We start from the raw sequence: 20,170 nt of genomic DNA, 5'->3' as shown, positions 1-20,170 counted from the left end.
ATTTTTTCATGTGTTTTTTGGCTGCATAAATGTCTTCTTTTGAGAAGTGTCTGTTCATGTCCTTCGCCCACTTTTTGATGGGGTTGTTTGTTTTTTTCTTGTAAATTTGTTGGAGTTCACTGTAGATTCTGGATATTAGCCCTTTGTCAGATGAGTAGGTTGCGAAAATTTTCTCTCATTTTGTAGGTTGCCTGTTCACTCTGATGGTAGTTTCCTTTGCTGTGCAGAAGCTCTTGAGTTTAATTAGATCCCATTTGTCAATTTTGGCTTTTGTTGCCATTGCTTTTGGTGTTTTAGACATGAAGTCCTTGCCCATGCCTATGTCCTGAATGGTAATGCCTAGGTTTTCTTCTAGGGTTTTTATCGTTTTAGGTCTAACATTTAAGTCTTTAATCCATCTTGAATTGATTTTTGTATAAGGTGTAAGGAAGGGATCCAGTTTCAGCTTTCTACATATGGCTAGCCAGTTTTCCCAGCACCATTTATTAAATAGGGAATCCTTTCCCCATTTCTTTTTTTTTTCAGGTTTGTCAAAGATAAGATAGTTGTAGATATGTGGCATTATTTCTGACGGCTCTGTTCTGTTCCATTGATCTATATCTCTGTTTTGGTACCAGTACCATGCTGTTTTGGTTACTGTAGCCTTGTAGTATAGTTTGAAGTCAGGTAGTGTGATGCCTCCAGTTTTGTTCTTTTGGCTTAGGATTGACTTGGTGATGCGGGCTCTTTTTTGGTTCCATGTGAACTTTAAAGTAGTTTTTTCCAATTCTGTGAAGAAAGTCATTGGTAGCTTGATGGGGATGGCATTGAATCTGTAAATTACCTTGGGAAGGATGGCCTTTTTCATGATATTGATTCTTCCTACCCATGAGCATGGAATGTTCTTCCATTTGTTTGTATCCTCTTTTATTTCCTTGAGCAGTGGTTTGTAGTTCTCCTTGAAGAGGTCCTTCACATCCCTTGTAAGTTGGATTCCTAGGTATTTTATTCTCTTTGAAGCAATTGTGAATGGGAGTTCACTCATGATTTGGCTCTCTGCTTGTCTGTTATTGATGTATAAGAATGCTTGTGATTTATGTACATTGATTTTGTATCCTGAGACTTTGCTGAAGTTGCTTATCAGCTGAAGGAGATTTTGGGCTGAGACAATGGGGTATTCTAGATATACTATCATGTCATCTGCAAACAGGGACAATTTGACTTCCTCTTTTCCTAATTGAATACCCTTGATTTCCTTCTCCTGCCTAATTGCCCTGGCCAGAACTTCCAACACAATGTTGAATAGAAGTGGTGAGAGAGGGCATCCCTGTCTTGTGCCAGTTTTCAAAGGGAATGCTTCCAGTTTTTGCCTATTCAGTATGATATTGGCTGTGGGTTTGTCATAGATAGCTCTTATTATTTTGAGATACATCCCATCAATACCTAATTTATTGAGAGTTTTTAGCATGAAGCGTTGTTGAATTTTGTCAAAGGCCTTTTCTGCATCTATTGAGATAATCATGTGGTTTTTGTCTTTGGTTCTGTTTATATGCTGGATTACACTTACTGATTTGCGTATATTGAACCAGCCTTGCATCCCAGGGATGAAGCCCACTTGATCATGGTGGATAAGCTTTTTGATGTGCTGCTGGATTCAGTTTGCCAGTATTTTATTGAGGATTTTTGCATCAATGTTCATCAAGGATATTGGTCTAAAATTCTCTTTTTTTGTTGTGTCTCTGCCAGGCTTTGGTATCAGGATGATGCTGGCCTCATAAAATGAGTTAGGGAGGATTCCCTCTTTTTCTATTGATTGGAATAGTTTCAGAAGGAATGGTACCAGCTCCTCCTTGTACCTCTGGTAGAATTCGGCTGTGAACCCATCTGGTCCTGGACTTTTTTTGGTTGGTAAGCTATTGATTATTGCCACAATTTCAGCTCCTGCTATTGGTCTATTCAGAGATTCAACTTCTTCCTGGTTTAGTCTTGGGAGGGTGTATGTGTTGAGGAATTTATCCATTTCTTCTAGATTTTCTAGTTTATTTGCGTAGAGGTGTTTGTAATATTCTCTGATGGTAGTTTGTATTTCTGTGGGATCGGTGGTGATATCCCCTTTATCATTTTTTATTGCATCTATTTGATTCTTCTCTCTTTTTTTCTTTATTAATCTTGCTAGCGGTCTATCAATTTTGTTGATCCTTTCAAAAAACCAGCTCCTGGATTCATTTATTTTTTGAAGGGTTTTTTGTGTCTCTATTTCCTTCAGTTCTGCTCTGATTTTAGTTATTTCTTGCCTTCTGCTAGCTTTTTAATGTGTTTGCTCTTGCTTTTCTAGTTCTTTTAATTGTGATGTTGGGGTGTCAATTTTGGATCTTTCCTGCTTTCTCTTCTGGGCATTTAGTGCTATCAGTTTCCCTCTACACACTGCTTTGAATGCATCCCAGAGATTCTGGTATGTTGTGTCTTGGTTCTCGTTGGTTTCAAAGAACATCTTTATTTCTGCCTTCATTTCGTTATGTACCCAGTAGTCATTCAGGAGCAGGTTGTTCAGTTTCCACGTAGTTGAGCGGTTTTGAGTGAGATTCTTAATCCTGTGTTCTAGCTTGATTGCACTGTGATCTGAGAGATAGTTTGTTATAATTTCTGTTCTTTTACATTTATTGAGGAGAGCTTTATTTCCAAGTATATGGTCAATTTTGGAATAGGTGTGGTGTGGTGCTGAAAAAAATGTATATTCTGTTGATTTGGGGTGGAGAGTTCTGTAGATGTCTATTAGGTCTGCTTGGTGCAGAGCTGAGGTCAATTCCTGGGTATCCTTGTTGACTTTCTGTCTCATTGATCTGTCTAATGTTGACAGTGGGGTGTTAAAGTCTCCCATTATTAATGTGTGGGAGTCTAAGTCTCTTTGTAGGTCACTCAGGACTTGCTTTATGAATCTGGGTGCTCCTGTATTGGGTGCATATATATTTAGGATAGTTAGCTCTTCTTGTTGAATTAATCCCTTTACCATTATGTAATGGCCTTCTTTGTCTCTTTTGATCTTTGTTGGTTTAAAGTCTGTTTTATCAGAGACTAGGATTGCAACCCCTGCCTTTTTTTGTTTTCCTTTTGCTTGGTAGATCTTCCTCCATCCTTTTATTTTGAGCCTATGTGTGTCTCTGCACATGAGATGGGTTTCCTGAATACAGCATACTGATGGGTCTTGAGTCTTTATCCAATTTGCCAGTCTGTGTCTTTTAATTGGAGCATCTAGTCCATTTACATTTAAAGTTAATATTGTTATGTGTGAATTTGATCCTGTCATTATGATGTTAGCTGGTTATTTTGCTCATTAGTTGATGCAGTTTCTTCCTAGTCTCGATGGTCTTTACATTTCGGTATGATTTTGCAGTGGCTGGTACCGGTTGTGCCTTTCCATGTTTAGTGCTTCCTTCAGGAGCTCTTTTAGGGCAGGCCTGGTGTTGACAAAATCTCTCAGCATTTGCTTGTCTGTAAAGTATTTTATTTCTCCTTCACTTATGAAGGTTAGTTTGGCAGGATATGAAATTCTGGGTTGAAAATTCTTTTCTTTAAGAATGTTGAATATTGGCCCCCACTCTCTTCTGGCTTGTAGGGTTTCTGCCGAGAGATCCACTGTTAGTATGATGGGCTTCCCTTTGATGGTAACCCGACCTTTCTCTCTGGCTGCCCTTAACATTTTTTCCTTCATTTCAACTTTGGTGAATCTGACAATTATGTGTCTTGGAGTTGCTCTTCTCGAGGAGTATCTTTGTGGTGTTCTCTGTATTTCCTGAATCTGAATGTTGGCCTGCCTTGCTAGATTGGGGAAGTTCTCCTGGATAATATCCTGCAGAGTGTTTTCCAACTTGTTTCCATTCTCCCCGTCACTTTCAGTTACACCAATCAGACGTAGATTTGGTCTTTTCACATAGTCCCACATTTCTTGGAGGCTTTGCTCGTTTCTTTTTATTCTTTTTTCTCTAAATTTCCCTTCTCGCTTCATTTCATTCATTTCATCTTCCAGGGCTGATACCCTTTCTTCCATTTGATCGCATCAGCTTCTGAGGCTTCTGCATTCTTCACATAGTTCTCGAGCCTTGGTTTTCATCTCCATCAGCTCCTTTAAGCACTTCTCTGTATTGATTATTCTAGTTATACATTCTTCTAAATTTTTTTCAAAGTTTTCAACTTCTTTGCCTTTGGTTTGAATATCCTCCCGTAGCTCGGAGTAATTTGATCGTCTGAAGCCTTCTTCTCTCAGCTCGTCAAAGTCATTCTCCGTCCAGCTTTGTTCCGTTGCTGGTGAGGAACTGCGTTCCTTTGGAGGAGGAGAGGTACTCTGCTTTTTAGAGTTTCCAGTTTTTCTGCTCTGTTTTTTCCCCATCTTTGTGGTTTTATCTACTTTTGGTCTTTGATGATGGTGATGTACAGATGGGTTTTTGGTGTGGATGTCCTTTCTGTTAGTTTTCCTTCTAACAGACAGGACCCTCAGCTGCAGGTCTGTTGGAGTACCAGGCCGGCCATGTGAGGTGTCAGTCTGCCCCTGCTGGGGGGTGCCTCCCAGTTAGGCTGCTCGCGGGTCAGGGGTCAGGGACCCACTTGAGGAGGCAGTCAGCCCGTTCTCAGATCTCCAGCTGCGTGCTGGGAGAACCACTGCTCTCCTCAAAGCTGTCAGACAGGGACATTTAAGTCTGCAGAGGTTACTGCTGTCTTTCTGTTTGTCTGTGCCCTGCCCCCAGAGGTGGAGCCTACAGAGGCAGGCAGGCCTCCTTGAGCTGTGGTGGGCTCCACCCAGTTCAAGCTTCCAGGCTGCTTTGTTTACCTAAGCGAGCCTGGGCAATGGCGGGCGCCCCTCCCCCAGCCTCGCTGCCGACTTACTGTTTGATCTCAGACTGCTGTGCTAGCAATCAGCGCGACTCCGTGGGCGTAGGACCCTCTGAGCCAGGTGCGGGCTATACTCTCCTGGGGCACCATTTCCTAAGCCCGTCGGAAAAGCACAGTATTCGGGTGGGAGTGGCCCGATTTTCCAGGTGCCGTCTGTCACCCCTGGAAAGGGAACTCCCTTACCCCTTGTGCTTCCCGAGTGAGGCAATGCCTTGCCCCTGCTTCGGTTGGCACACGGTGCGCTCACCCACTGACCTGCGCCCACTGTCTGGCACTCCCTAGTGAGATGAACACGGTACCTCAGATGGAAATGCAGAAATCACCCGTCTTCTGCGTCGCTCACGCTGGGAGCTGTAGACTGGAGCTGTTCCTATTCGGCCATCTTGGCTCCTCCCCCCTGCTTTTTTTTCTTACTCTGCTACATACGGTAAAATTAAAACCATTTCTCTCACCCACTGCACTGTCCAATACAGTAGCAGCAGCCACATGTCACTATTGAAATTGAAATTAATTGAGCTTTAAAAATTGAGGCATGCCAGCCACATTTCAAATACTCAATAGTCACATATGGCAAATGGTTACCATATTGAACAGCATAGATATATAGAGCATTTTTATCATTGTAGAAAATTCTGTTGGACAGGGCTGAACTAGAGCATCACAAATTCATGATTTTTTACAAAATACTTTTAAGTAACATGCACTAAACATATTTTTTACATATAAAAGTGGCATCAATCTAGAATATATTGAATTGCTGGAAGAAGAGTTATTCACATTTAATTCTCTTGTATAAGTTTGTGGTTTTCAATCTTGGAAATATGCCAGACAATATATTCTGAAGACAAAAATGACAAAATTGCTTTTTTGAAGACACATAGCTTTTGGCCAAATATAACAAATATTCTTTTCAATGAATAACTGAGCTTGGAAAAAAAGATGGGTAGGTGAGAACTCCAAGGTACATGAAGCTTTGCCAATCTTGGAAACTGGGCGGCTAATTTTTTTTTTTGTCAGGGGGAGGGATGGATTTTCACTCTTGTTGCCCAGGCTGAAGAGCAATGGTGCGATCTCTGCTCACCACAACCTCCGCCTCCCGGGTTCAAGTGATTCTCCTGCCTCAGCCTCCCGAGTAGCTGGGATTACAGGCATGCACCACCATGCCCAGATAATTTTGTATTTTTAGTAGAGACAGAGTTTCTTCATGTTGGACAGGCTGGTCTGGAGCTCCTGACCTCAGGTGATCTGCCTGCCTCAGCCTCCCAAAATGCTGGGATTATAGGCGTGAGCCACTGCACCCAGCCACAGGAGGCTAATTATTTTAAGGTCAGTTCAATAACAGGAGACAAAGATTTTGGTAGGAAATAGAAATTAGATCTCTACATAAATTTGAGACAATTGAGGTCTCCTCACTCAGTGAAAGGGTGGGCTAGAAAAGACACTGATGCAGGAAAAAAAATAAAATAAAATAGTGTGAGTGGAAAAAGTTCCTGAGGGTTTTAGCCACAGGTCTACCCTACTAAGGGTCAGCAATTCAAATGTACACTGTCAAGTTGATTCACCAGACCCTAGAATCTCTGGCAGACACAAATGCAAATTTTCTCTCAATGTGTGCAAATTCAAGCCAGACTTTTCAGGATTCTCACACAGAGCCATACCACAATGTACAAGGAAACAGATTGTCATGAATAAGTAGGTGATTACAATTCGTGTATTAGGTGGGAGGAGCACAATGGGACAGTAAGTTCCAAGAGGAAGAAGTTGAAGACTGGTCACAGAGGACCAGAAAAAAGATATAGGCATTGTCTCCTGGAAAATGAAAGCCCACTAAAAGATTCTAAGTTAGAAGTAGTATGGTCAGATTTTGTTTTAGAATCTTGTCTATCATAGTTGATTCTGATTCTTTTGCTGCTTATTTATTAAAAGGACTTGAAATATTGATGCCCCCAACTGAAATTCAAGGAAATCACCGTAAGATGTGGGTAAGGCTGAAATCTTGCCTTTTTAATCCAATTCTGCATACTTGACCATAAGAAAATGGTTTTAAAATGATTAAAATAGTTAAGTATATCTAATGAATATTTCCTGATCGCAACATCTACAGAAATGTTGCATACTTCTTGATACAATTTTGAGACAGGAAATACTTTTCCAGGGTCAGGGTAGGGAAAAAAAGAAAAGACTTTTCAATTAATTGCCTGTATCTTCTGATAATCAATTACTGAAGAGTTTGGTTGTCCAATAAGCTTCGTTTTAACCTGCTAATTAGACAATAAAACAGCAATATGCTTTAGTATAGCATTTTACATAGGGCAAAGTAAAATGACAAAATGACACAACTGCACATTAAAAAACAACTTTAAATTAGACTTTGGTTTCTTTCTACAATAAGAAACCTTCAACTTCTGCACAACTTGTCATAGATTTTTTTTTTCTCCATTTTCTGCTCATGGCCAAGCAGAAAACAAAAATCAAATAATATGGCATGCTGCCAATTTTGGTCTTTGTGAAAACCCTTTAGTGGTATCTTTCAAACAGTGGTTTCTCTTTTACTTAAAATTTTAATTTTAATTTATCTTTTTTTTTTTACTGTAAAGATAGTCTGTAGCTTACCCATTGCCTGCTACCACCACCACCACCATCTCATAATACCCTCCTTTCCTTTTACTCTAACTCTCACCTTTCATCAGCACAACAAATATTCTTTAAGGTCAATATTCTACAGAATGTCAAACTACCAAACTACCGACCTATTGTTTTCTTGTGTAAGATCCTAAATTTATTAATATTCAAATTATTGGAGGATTTAACCTTTCGCCCAACGATGTTATTTAATTTAAGGCCTCCTGATTACCTCCACTAGTGGTGAGTGTAGGAATATGTTGACAGAACTTAAATATGAATGATATTAAACTGTTTAGTAGTCTAGTGGATTGAGGTACATATTAGTAAATATAAATTAATTTAGAGAAAATAAAGATGTAAAACCTGATATCAACCTTAGAGAATGTAAGAAACTTTTCTATTCACACAACTAGAAAGTCTTCTTTATACCCAGATTTCTGTGACTCCAAATTCAGATTCTATATCACCCCCTTCACTGCTTGTAGCTAAGCTGCATTTCTTCTTCAAATTTCTCTCATGAGGCAGAAAGCAAACTCATACCTGAATTCCTAAGAAAAAAAATGACCTATGTAAATATAATTACTAAATAACGATTGGTGGGGGAATTCTGATATTTCAATGATGACATTTCATGGAATGATACAAAATATAAATTATTGATATTCATTTCCAAACTTGAGCCAAATAAAGGCCAACCGAGAATCAACTATATTTTTTAAATTATCGTTATGAGTACATACATATCTTTGACTATTAGGTCCACATTCTTTGTGTGGTACAAATATTTTCCTATCATTTTTATACCTATATATTAGAAAAATCTCTTGATTGTTATGTTTGTATAAAAAACATATTTCTAAAATTATATTTATTTAAAAATATATATTATGTTTTAAGTCACAAAAAATAATTTGCGCTCCATCAACAGTGCATATATATATATATGTGTGTGTGTATTTGATCAGTTTAGAGAATAAATGTGTACTGTCTCTGAGTATTGACCTTGGAACCAATTTTGAAAAGATAATATTATAATGTATAGCCTTAGACATTAGGAAATATCTGTACAGTGTTGCTGTGCTGAGCCATGATACAGCCGGAAACAAAAGTAAAATTTAGTCATTCTCATCCTGTTTTTACATAAGATGTAAAATTTTATTCATCATTGATTTTTTGCACTAATTTTAATTTTTTAAATATCACATTTAAACATTATCTATCTTGATTACTGAGGGGTTTAATGTGCACATTTATATCTGAGAGCACCTCACTCCCTTTACCCTAGTATAGGCCCTGCTATATACCTACGCTGTTAGATTTCTAGACTATTAATCCCAATGCCTAGAGATACCATGTGAGGAAATAAATATTTCTTTGGCTATGAAAGTCTATAAAACAATAAGAGTATACAAAATCTGAGTCTAGTGTAATAAATTACATGTAATTTATGTCATTTATTTTTTGACTAGAGATTTACCTCAGAACAAAATTCCTTACACACACACACACACACACACACACTCATACACAAACATTAAGAAATATAAAAACTTATTAAATTATTTGTAGAGTTAGTACTGAAATAGAAAAGAATTTTGGAATGTTTTGACATAATTTTAAGCTTTTACGTTTTTACTCATTTAGGATTTAGAGGTTCTCTCAACAATAGTTTACTGAACTACTGATTGCAACATATCTGAATATTCATTACCTTTATGTTAATAATTCATATAGTCCAATTAGCATCTGTATTTTGGGATTTTTCAGTTAAATGGCAGCTGTATGTTATACCACATGGAATTTTTGGTCTTTGGTTTGCTTTTTTGCACTCCTATTACTTTTTGTTTTATGATAATAAAGATACCTCATCAAACAACTGGTTTGTAGGGTGGGATTTGGGAATTAATATCATTCAGTAATACCTTCAGTAGTCATCAGTAAACAAAGAGTGAGATTCTGAAATTGAGCATATTAAAGGTCATACCAGAAAAAAATGCCAGAATTTTCATGTATAACTATATTCTAAGTATATATAACAGCAAACAATAATACTATACATTTTATAGCACTCTATAATTCACAAATCACACTTACTATTTTCATTAGTATCATATAACAACTTCAGAAGCTAAGTAGTGTGAGTATATTATTGCTATTTTAATTATGAGGAAACAGGCATGAAGCCTCCCAAATGCCATATGAGAGACACATTGTATTGTTTTCTGTGTATAATGTCACTCAATATTTTTGTCAAATGCATGTAACAAATTTACAGATTAAATAAATTCAGTAATTTCAATCTTTTTAATCCAGCCCAAAAAGCCTACCCCTTGGTAAACTGCAAAGACACATAGTCGAAATTAGAGGATTGAGGTGCTAAAACACAACCACCCAATATTCCTTTCTTGTATCTATATTTATTTTATCTGTTCTAAAACTACTATGATGTAGTCCTTATGACAAATTAACAATAAAAGCAGAATTATAGTACCCAAATGGCTAAATAGAAATATTTTATGGAAGGAGAAAAGAAAATACCAAATCTGCTACTATTAACATTAATGCAAGTTGGCTCAATTGGTTACCTCATTTTACCTTGAAATATTGAGAAAGAGATCTTGAAGAATTGATATAGACAGATCAGAGACTATCAACTGCACAGAGGTGAGAGAACAGAGGCCAGAAAATAGGGGCAACCTTTCTAAGCCTCTTCAACATGAATCCCATACTAAATATCTGGTCCAAGAGAGGGCAAGGGACAAAATAAAGGCATTATCAGCTAATTTCACAACCTTGTCAAGGACTGATGTTGTTCTCATAACCTGGAAAATTAAACCATCTAAGATATTTTCTAGAAATATCTTCTCATGTTATTTTTGTTCTTTCTAAAGTTCTTCTATATCTACAAATGTCTTTATATTTCTTTTGTATCCCCAAGAAGACACATTTTCAATTTTCAACTTTTCATACCTCATAGTCTGTACTATATTCATTCTTATATTGGAGAATCATGTTCTTATATAAATTACTTTTCTAAGCAATAAATGTTTAAAATGTCAGACTCATCTGTGACTCCCCCTTTTCCTTGCCCACAAGTAATATGCTAACTTTTCTGCATTGTATTTCTGTATATACTAATTACCTTATTCCTAAACCCACTATCTGAATTCAGATTTCCCCATAGGCTACTATGATAGGCATCTTCACTTGCTTTCTGCCATGTCTATATCATATCTGATCCATTTTATATACAGCTGCCATATTTTTATGAAATACAGCTATCCTCAAGTCATATCTCTGTTCCAAAACCTTGATCAATTTTCCATTGCTCAAAGAAAAATGTGCAATTGCAGGCTTGCATATAAGGAGCGATTGGACAACCTAACTTTCAGAATTTCTCCAGAGTTGTAAAATTCCATATATTTGCTCATAGGATTCACTATTCATATTCTTGTGACCTTCCTCTCTTAGCCAATTTACTACTTTGTTTTAAGACCCAACTCAAATGTCATCTGTTTGATGATGCTTTCCCTGACTCAACGAGATTCTTCCTCTGAACTCCCACAGTGACTTGATTATGAAATATACCACTTTCAGCCTTCTTTTTGCAGTTAAGTTTTGTGGAGTGTGTGTGTGTGTGTGTGTGTGTTGTTGTTGTTTGTTTTGTTTTGAGACAGGGTCTCACTATGGCACCTAGGCTGAAGTGCGGTGGCATGATTAGAGCTCACTGCAACCTGGAACTCCTGGACTGAAGTGATCCTCCCGTTGCAGCCTCGCAAGTCACTAGGACTACGGAGGCATGCCACTGTGCCTGGTTTTATTTTAAATTGTTTGTAGAGACAAGGTCTCACTATATTGCCCATCCTGATCTTGAACTCCTGGCCTCAAGCAATCCTCCCAGCTCAGCCTCCCAAAGTTGCTGGTATTACAGATGAGAGCCACTATACCCAGCCTAATGTAGTTCTTTTACACTTCTTATCCTCCATAGAATTAGAAAACAGCCGAGGATAGCAATTTTGCGGATTCAATTTTAAATCCTCCACAGTGCCCAAAATGGAACCATAGATAGCAAATAAAGCTTGGTTAAACTTTCTTAAATAATCATCCGTTACATAATAATTGAATTAATACAATCAAAGCGATTTCCTTGCAGATCTTCATTACAGCAAATAACATATGTATTTTTTTGCATTCAGTCTTTTGTTAATTCTACATATTTGAAGATAGAGTACTGAACAATGAAGATGTTGGCTTCACGGGGGACACAGTCTAGAAGAAAAAATGGAAGGAAAAAAGAAGGAAAGTAATCCCAGTAAGTTATCATTTATATTTTGATTGTGGCAGAAATAAAATCATATTATGTTAGGAATAAAAGCATCCGTCTACCCAGACTGCGCTCACAAATACAACATAATATCTAATTTATGATATAATTTAAATATAAATATACATAATAGCTTTTTAAAATAGAACTAATTGTCATAATATTCTAACATAATAAATAAACAGTTACTTTTAGCTAAATCTTTGGCACATGTGAGATTAACATAATTCCAGACTTTGGGAGAACAGGAAAGCGGGAAAAGACATGAAAAATGGTCAGGAAGGCTTATTTAGACCGAATGATAATGAAAAGTTGGTAATTAAACCATGGCAGAAAAAATTGTTGCAGTTTGAAGGCACAACATCTGAAAAATCTGAAGGGAGAAAGAAAGATAGTGTATTTTTGGAACTAAAATACTTTCATAGGACCACACCCTAGGGTACAAAAAAGAGAACTACAGGATGTGACGTTATACTAGGGCACAGAATTGAAAGAAATTAGTGTTCAAATGTGTGAAAATAAACTGTGACAAAGGATGTCTGTTTCCACACATGTGCTTTAGTTTTTGATACTGTTGCACATCTTCCAACATTTAATTTGAAAATATTAATGTTTCTTCTTTCCAGACAAAAGTTAAAATTATTTCAAGCCCCTTCCCTGCTCAGACTAACATTATTACACCTTTCAAAATTTTATATGTAAAAATATTATGTCATTTTTTACTTGTTTGCAATTTGTTAATTGATCTCATTTTCATTATTCTTTCATACTCTAGATTCAAGAACCCCTATGGAACAGCAGCAAAATTAAAAATTTGGGGTATGTAGATCTTCTTAAAACATTAGAGTGGTTTGGTTTGTTTAAATACCTTCTTCCAAAATGGAATTAAGTGATCCCATAAGACATATTTCAGTAGTGTGCCCTCTGTTGTCTTTCAGTGAGTGTTTATTAACTACTTTTAGAGGGAGATGAAAAGACTAAAGATAAATGTGAAGATGCAGCACACCAACATGGCACATGTATACACATGGAACAAACCTGCTCGTTATGCGGTGTACGCTAGAACTTAAAGTATAATTTTAAAAAAAGAAAATTATCAAGAATATGGGTACCTGTGGCACTTACACGTATCTAGAAGAGTTTCCAATGGAATTTTGATGTATTAATCAGTTATTAGGCTAAGCTACACTTACAAAGATATTCCAAAATTTAATGGCTCAGCTAACTCAGAAGTTGACTTACTCTCACCTACCAGTCCAGTATTTTGCTTTGCCATGTCATCCCGGAATCCAATTAGCCTTTCACTTGTTCCTCATCCTTGTCCCATTCACAGTACAGCCAATAAGAAGAGAGAAACTGGAGGGCAAGAAGTTTTCTCATAAAATTACAATCTAGAATTAATGACCATCACTTCAATTTGTTATTCTTGGCAAAATCCTGGTCACATGGTTGCACCTAGTTGCAAGAATAGCTGGGAAATCAGCTTAGCTAAAACTCAGGGATTTCATTAGCAAAGGAAAGAATGGGATAGTGGTTGCCGTAATTTGCAGATTCTGCTACACAAATAGACATCTCAAAAACAAACTGAGCTATAGGAATACAGAGCAAAGCTCTTTAGATGGTAAAAATAAATGCATTGGGAATTTGAGAGAAAAACTATCCAATTAATAGTAATAGAATGATGGATTCCAAGGCTATTGATTTTTACTAGGTAAAAAGAAGTAGAACTCACTGTGACATACTCTCTGAATATATTAGTGCAGTGTGGTCTGGCTAAAAAAAAATTATAATACCATGAGCAAGGAGAAATAGAATTTTACCCTCAAAATAAAACATCTTAAACTAAATAATTGAAGTGCAAGAAATAGGGATGCACCTTAAAATCTAAAAAGGGAGAAAAATTGAAAAGATAAAAGAAGTGCTTTACATGAAGGAGAGAAAATTGATGGTAAATTTTATTTCCAATCTGAGAAAAAAATAGATTCTATTATAATCTCTACACAATAATTGATAATATGATTGTAACAGACTGTATTAGAAGAACATTAAGATATTTGGGAGAAATTTAGTCAGCTTTTTGAGGATGCTATAGCTGACTTAGAAAGAATACTAACTTTCAAAATTATTTCATTTGTACCAGTGCAAGAGATAAACATTGGGTTTAATGAACCAAGAATCTGACTTTATTATAATGAACCAAGACTTTATTTTTTAAAGCTACAGCTAAAGATTATAAGTGTGTAAATCACAGTCCCTTTGGGTAATTGCCTGTATCATCAATACTGTTACAATCAGGCAAAATGGATGTAAGCTAAAGAATGTAATTGGAAAGTCAAATCTTTTTTTATTTTCTCTTACTCTAATTTAATAATCTCTTAATGATCTATTAGAAAGATACTACTTCCGTAAGTGTTAAGCAATGATACTAACTCAACTGAATTGACATTATCTGGAAATTTCTAAGAATCTATCCTTTAGTGGAAATATATACATGATCACACATTTTATTTGAAGTACTGAAGTTCTCCAGTGAAGTTCAAGGACAAAAGTTTTGTACCTCGAAGTCATATTTTTGTTGTTGCTGTCGTTAATATATATTCAACCTCTTTAAAACAAAATATAAAGTCACCATTCTTTAGAAATAATTACAATACATGTGGCTCACAGTCCATTAGTATTATGCTCTGACTCATTTTCCTGGGATATCAGAATTACTTCTGAGAAATTCCTGAATATCATTCCTTGTGAACAGTGGCATGCATTTCCAGATAGCTATGAGATAGAGATACTGAGTCAAAGATCCAGAAGTACGGGACAGTTTTCTGTGACAAAATTAAGAATCCTATATTATCGTTCTTATGTCTCCCATGATCCTGCATTATTATATTTGACCTCTTTATTGTCCTCTTTTAATAAACAGACTATAATTTGTTTAAAATAGTAAGGTTAGATAAGGCAGGGAACTAGCAATTTTGAACAATGTGCAGATACAGACGTTTTGCACGCAATTTTAGGAGCTTCACATATGTCACCAAATCTTGACAAATTAGCTAAATTATTTTTCCTATTTAACAATTGAGGGAACAAAAATTCAGCTTGCCCAAGTTTTCACTGGAATTAAATGATAAAGCTGTATTTCTTATATGTTTTTGCAAGTGATAGAAAAGTATGAAAGGTAACTATATATATTCAAGCTTAACTTTTAAATTCACTTGCATTCTTGCTAGATTTCTTATGGTCTGCCCCTTTAGACTGCGAGTTCTTCATGAGCAGAGTAGAGTGGTTTTGTGTGGGATTTATATTGCTTTTTCATTTGTTTGTTTTTTTTTTTTTTAGCAGTGATAATTAGAACACTCTATGGAAAGCATTTGTTTATTTTGAATTGCTGATATTCACATTTGTTAGAATGTATAGCATTACTTTGGAACTATAAGGAAGGTTCCAAATCTTTCTTCCTAACTCAGCCATTTTAGTGGATAAACTGAGATCCAAAAATAATTGTCGTCTTCAACATCATTTAGCTATAAGTAGCAGAATGAAATTTTGAACATATGTATTTTAATACCAATTCTAGTGAAATTCTCACCCCCCGAAGGTGGTGGGAATTTCCTATAGAAGGTGGCCTATGATAAAAAAGCAGTACTTTAAAAAATACTGCTTTTATTTTACAATCAGGGAGTATATGTGCAGGTTTGTTACGTGGGTATATTAAGTGATGCTGAAGTTTGGAGTATGATTGATTCCATCACGCTGGTAGTGATCATAGACCCCAATAGGTAGTTTTTCAACTTTTATTCTCCTCTCTTCCTCCCCCTACTAGAAGTCTGTGGTGCCTATTGTGCCCATCTTTATACCCATGTGTACCCAATGTTTAGTTAACACCTGTAAGTGAGAACATGCAGTTTTTTTTTGTGTCTACATTAATTCGCTTGGGATAATGGCTTTCTGCTACATCCATGTTGTTGCAAAGGACGTGGTTTTGTTCTTTATTTGCCTGTGTAGTATTCCATGGTGTGTATGTACCATATTTTCTTCATCCAGTTCACTATTTATGGTCATGTAGGTTGATTCCATGTCTTTGCTATTGTGAATGGTACTGCAATGAACATAAAAGGGAATGTGTCTTTTTGGTAGAAGAACTTATTTTCCTTTGGGTATATGCCCAGTAATGGGATTGCTGGGTCCAAGAGTAGTTGTTTTAAGTTCTTTGAGAAATCTTCAGTTTTCAAAACTGAAGAGTAATACTTTTAACCTGCTTATTATTTTATAACTTCTGCCTTCACTAGCTTTAAGAGTATCTTTTCTCATTGGGAGGCCAAGGTGGTATGATCACTTGAGGCCAAAAATTCAAGACCAGCCTAGGCAACATAGCAAGACTCTGTCTCTATAAAAAAAAAAATTAAAATTATCCAAGCATGGTGGCATGAACCTGTAGTCCTAGCTACTCAGGAGATGAGGTGGGAGGATTGCTTGAGCCTAAGAGTCTGAGGTTGCAGTGAGCTATGTTTTTACCACTGCACTCCAGCCTAGGTGACAAAGAGAGATCCTGTCTCTAAATTTTATTTTTTTGAAAGAGTGATGTTTAAATTTGGTCTTTCAATTGCCTTTGCCTATGAGAAACTCATCAACTCAAATTTCAGAGAGCTCCAGAAATATTTTCTAAGACAGGTTCTTGACCTTTAAATTATCTTCACTTTCCTTCTGTCAAAATTCAAGTTTATCAATTTTCAGGAGGTTGCCCCAGGCTAAATATAAGGGAAATATTTCTGCTTTAAACAGTTATTTTTTCCTTTTTGTTGTAAGAAACCTCAAGAGAAACATCACACAAACCCGGAGAAAAAGAAAATAAAATTTTCAAGTAAAATATTAGTTTTCCTAATAATTTTTACTTCTATTTCTATATAAATATTCACAAATGTGTATAGTAGACAAGAAGCTTATATATGTATAGTATACATACATGATATATGTGCAGTTAATTCTTGAGTAAAATGAGTTTGAACTGCATGGATCCACTCATACCTAGATTTTTTCAATAAAAGTTACACTGAATGTGCCTGCTTCTCCTACCTTCCTACCTTCTCTACCTCTTCCATCTCTGCCACCCCTGAGACAGCAAAAGCAACCTGTTCTCTTTGTCCTCCTACTCAGCCTACTCAACATTACAACCACGAGGATGAAGACTTTTGTGACTATTCACTTCCACTTAATATATATTTTCTCTTCTTAAAATATAATTTCTCTTCCTTATGATTTTCTTAATAACATTTTATTTTATTTATTATAATAATACATTATACAGTACATGTAACATACAAAATGTGTGTTAATCAACTGTTTATGTTATTGGTAAGTCTTTCAGTCAACAGTAGGGTATTAGTAGTTAAAGTTTTGGGGAGTCAGAGTTATATATGAATTTTTGACTAAGCAATTGATCAGCACTCCTAACACCTGCATTGTTCAAGTATCAAATGTATATCTATTTATCTAGTTTGTATATGTAAAATGTATGTATACTATACATATACAATTGCACATAAACTTTATATGTACATTTGTATATACACATATATGTATATGTACTATATATAATCATGTTTCTTGCACTTATGTCATTATACGTCATCATGAACAAAATCTAACAGCATTATAATTGTATTTTCAGGTTTCAAGTGCAGAAAACTAAGAGAATGTATATAAGCTCAGTCTCTCAGATCCCAATCCCAATAACAACTTCAAGTCTGAAAAGATTTTTCAGTATTCACCTTTTTTCTTCTGTATAGTCATCAACCCAGGATATTCCTCTAGATAATAATAATGTTTCCAGACTATAATATTGAAAATTTTGAAAGGAGCACTTAAGTTTTTCAGTATCTATAGCACATAAATTCTACATATATTTAGCTATGGTGTTATCAACGATGATGAGAAAGCCTTATCAGAAATATTCAAGCTCCTCACAGGTGATCATAGCTGAGAAGGAACAGCCTAAAGCTCATTTCCTGAAGGTCTGCAGACTACAGGTGAAGGAAATGATTTGCATTCATTCAAGTTTGAAAAACAAATGAAAAAGAGAAGACATGATTTTTGGCTAAGCTTAAATTGTGTACTTATTTTCCTCACATTATTTTAGCCATATAACTTAAACAAATGATATACTAAAAAAAAAAAAAAAAAAAAAAAAACTGGGAGAAGATGAACTGAATGTAGTCCATGTAGCCGTGTGCGTCATTAGTGAATGTCATATTAGAGCAAAATAAGCAAGGAAAAAAGGACAATAAGAATCTCACTTTAAAGTGTTTTCCTCATAAGGAAGTTTCTATTATTATTTAATGCTATGTTGTGCACTTGTTACACAAAATATAAGCAATCAGTAAGTATTTGTGGTATTAAGTAATACTTTTTTACAAAATATTGTTGACAAGAGAGAGGGAGTGATATATTTTCAACTAGAGAAATATTCCTTTCCAGGGAATTTGGTTATTTCAGTTGTTTTTCATGATAGGATTCAGATATCTACAAGAAACTGAATATAAAGAATTATCACAAGGCAGCATTTAAACACATAGGTAACATGCTTCTTGATTTGATTTGGTTGGTTGTATATGTATATGGTACAGGGTACATGTAAATGTATATAGCACAAACACAGGCATTATATTGTTTAATGACCCTTATATTTTTGAAAAAGAGAAAAAAATAGAGTAAGATTCTCTCAGAATTAAGAGCTAGTAAAAAGTTTGATCCATATTCTAATATGCCTTATTATATGAGGTAAAAAACAAAATAAAATAAAAAAAAACAAACAAACAAGCCTGTATTCCATTGTGTTTCTCTCATAATGTTCTTTCAAAAATTTTAGAGCTTAGTTTTGTGCTTTAAATGGCTGTGTTTAGTGCAGCATCTCAAATAGAATAATCTCACTTCTGCCTTCATTACCACAGTCCTGTTCTTTCACCCACATAATATGATATAGACACTGGTTAAAAATGTAAATGAGTGAATGAGGAAAGCATTCTTGCCTACCTTGCAAAGAGTCCCAAGGAATCTTTTACTTGGAATAGTCAAGTGTTTATGAAGTGATAGAAAATGTATTAGTGTTATTCTGTTAACAATTATGAAAAGAGTAATCAGTTCGATTTCCAACTAAATATTTACTGAAGTATAGCACATATACAGAAAGGTAGGCAAATTGCAATAATTTTATAAAGTACGCATTCTTGTGTAAAACCATCCAGATCAAGGAAGAGAAAATTACCACCTTTCTAGAAGCCTCCCTCATGACCTCCTTCAGTCAATACCTCTCCTAAAGGTATTGCTGTTTCTGCCTCCATAAACTAGTTTTGACTGCTTTTGAACTTTATATAAATAAAATTAAATTATAATATTTACTTGTTTAGTTTCTTTTTGTATATATATTTTTACACAGTGTGTTGCTCTGTTGCTCAGGCTGGAGTGAAGTGGTGCCTATCAGGGAAACCTGCCCCCAATATTTCAACATAGGTTCCTTCTATTTTCCCTAAGTGTTGGCTGGTCCATGAAATAAAGAGAAAGAGTACAAAGAGAGGAATTTTACAGCTGGGCTGCCAGGGGTGACATCACATATCGGTAGGATGGTGATGCCCATCTAAGCCACAAAACCAGCAGGATTTATTAAGGACTTCAAAAGGGGAGGGGGTGTATGAACAGGGAGTAGGTCACAAAGATCACATGCTTCAAAGGGCAAAAAGGAGAACAAAGATCACATGCTTCTGAGGCCAATAAAGATCACAAGGCAAAGGGCAAAGCAAAGATCACAAGGTAAAGGGCAAAATCAAAAACTCCTGATAAGGGTCCATGTTCAGCTGTGCATGTATTGTCTTGATAAACATCTTAAACAACAGAAAACAGGGTTCAAGAGCAGAGAACCGGTCTGACCTCAAATTTACCAGGGAGCGGTTTTTTCCCCACCCTAATAAGCCTGAGGTTACTGCAGGAGACCAGGGAGTATTTCAGTCCTTATCTCAACCACATAAGACAGACACTCCCAGAGCAGCCATTTATAGACCTCCCCCTAGGAATGCACTTCCTTTCCCAGGGTCTTAATTATTAATATTCTTTGCTAGGAAAAGAATTTATTGATATCTTCCCTACTTGCATGTCTGTTTATAGGCTTTCTGCAAGAAGAAAAATATGGCTCTATTCTGCCCGACCCCGCAGGCAGTCACCTTATGGTTGTCTTCCCTCGTTCCCTAAAATCGCGGTTATTCTGTTCTTTTTCAAGGTGCACTGATTTCATATTGTTCAAACACACATGTTTTACAATCAATTTGTACAGTTAGATACAATTATCACAGTGGTCCTGAGGTGACGTACATC

General features: G+C 35.9%; 1 long non-coding RNA gene across 1 annotated transcript in view; it reads left to right on the top strand.

The window, feature by feature from the left end:
• LOC134761789 (uncharacterized) overlaps positions 1-19,091 on the top strand; it is a 31,738-nt gene extending 12,647 nt beyond the window's left edge. The window contains exons 2-4 of the long non-coding RNA XR_010140924.1: positions 11,685-11,800; positions 12,588-12,631; positions 17,478-19,091. This is a non-coding gene — a long non-coding RNA (uncharacterized LOC134761789). The remainder of the gene's footprint in view (positions 1-11,684; positions 11,801-12,587; positions 12,632-17,477) is intronic.
• Positions 19,092-20,170: the final 1,079 nt, after the last annotated feature.

The sequence above is a fragment of the Pongo abelii genome, chromosome 1 (assembly GCF_028885655.2).
Source record: "Pongo abelii isolate AG06213 chromosome 1, NHGRI_mPonAbe1-v2.0_pri, whole genome shotgun sequence".
NCBI lineage: Eukaryota > Metazoa > Chordata > Mammalia > Primates > Hominidae > Pongo > Pongo abelii.
This window is presented reverse-complemented; position numbering and strand designations above follow the sequence as displayed.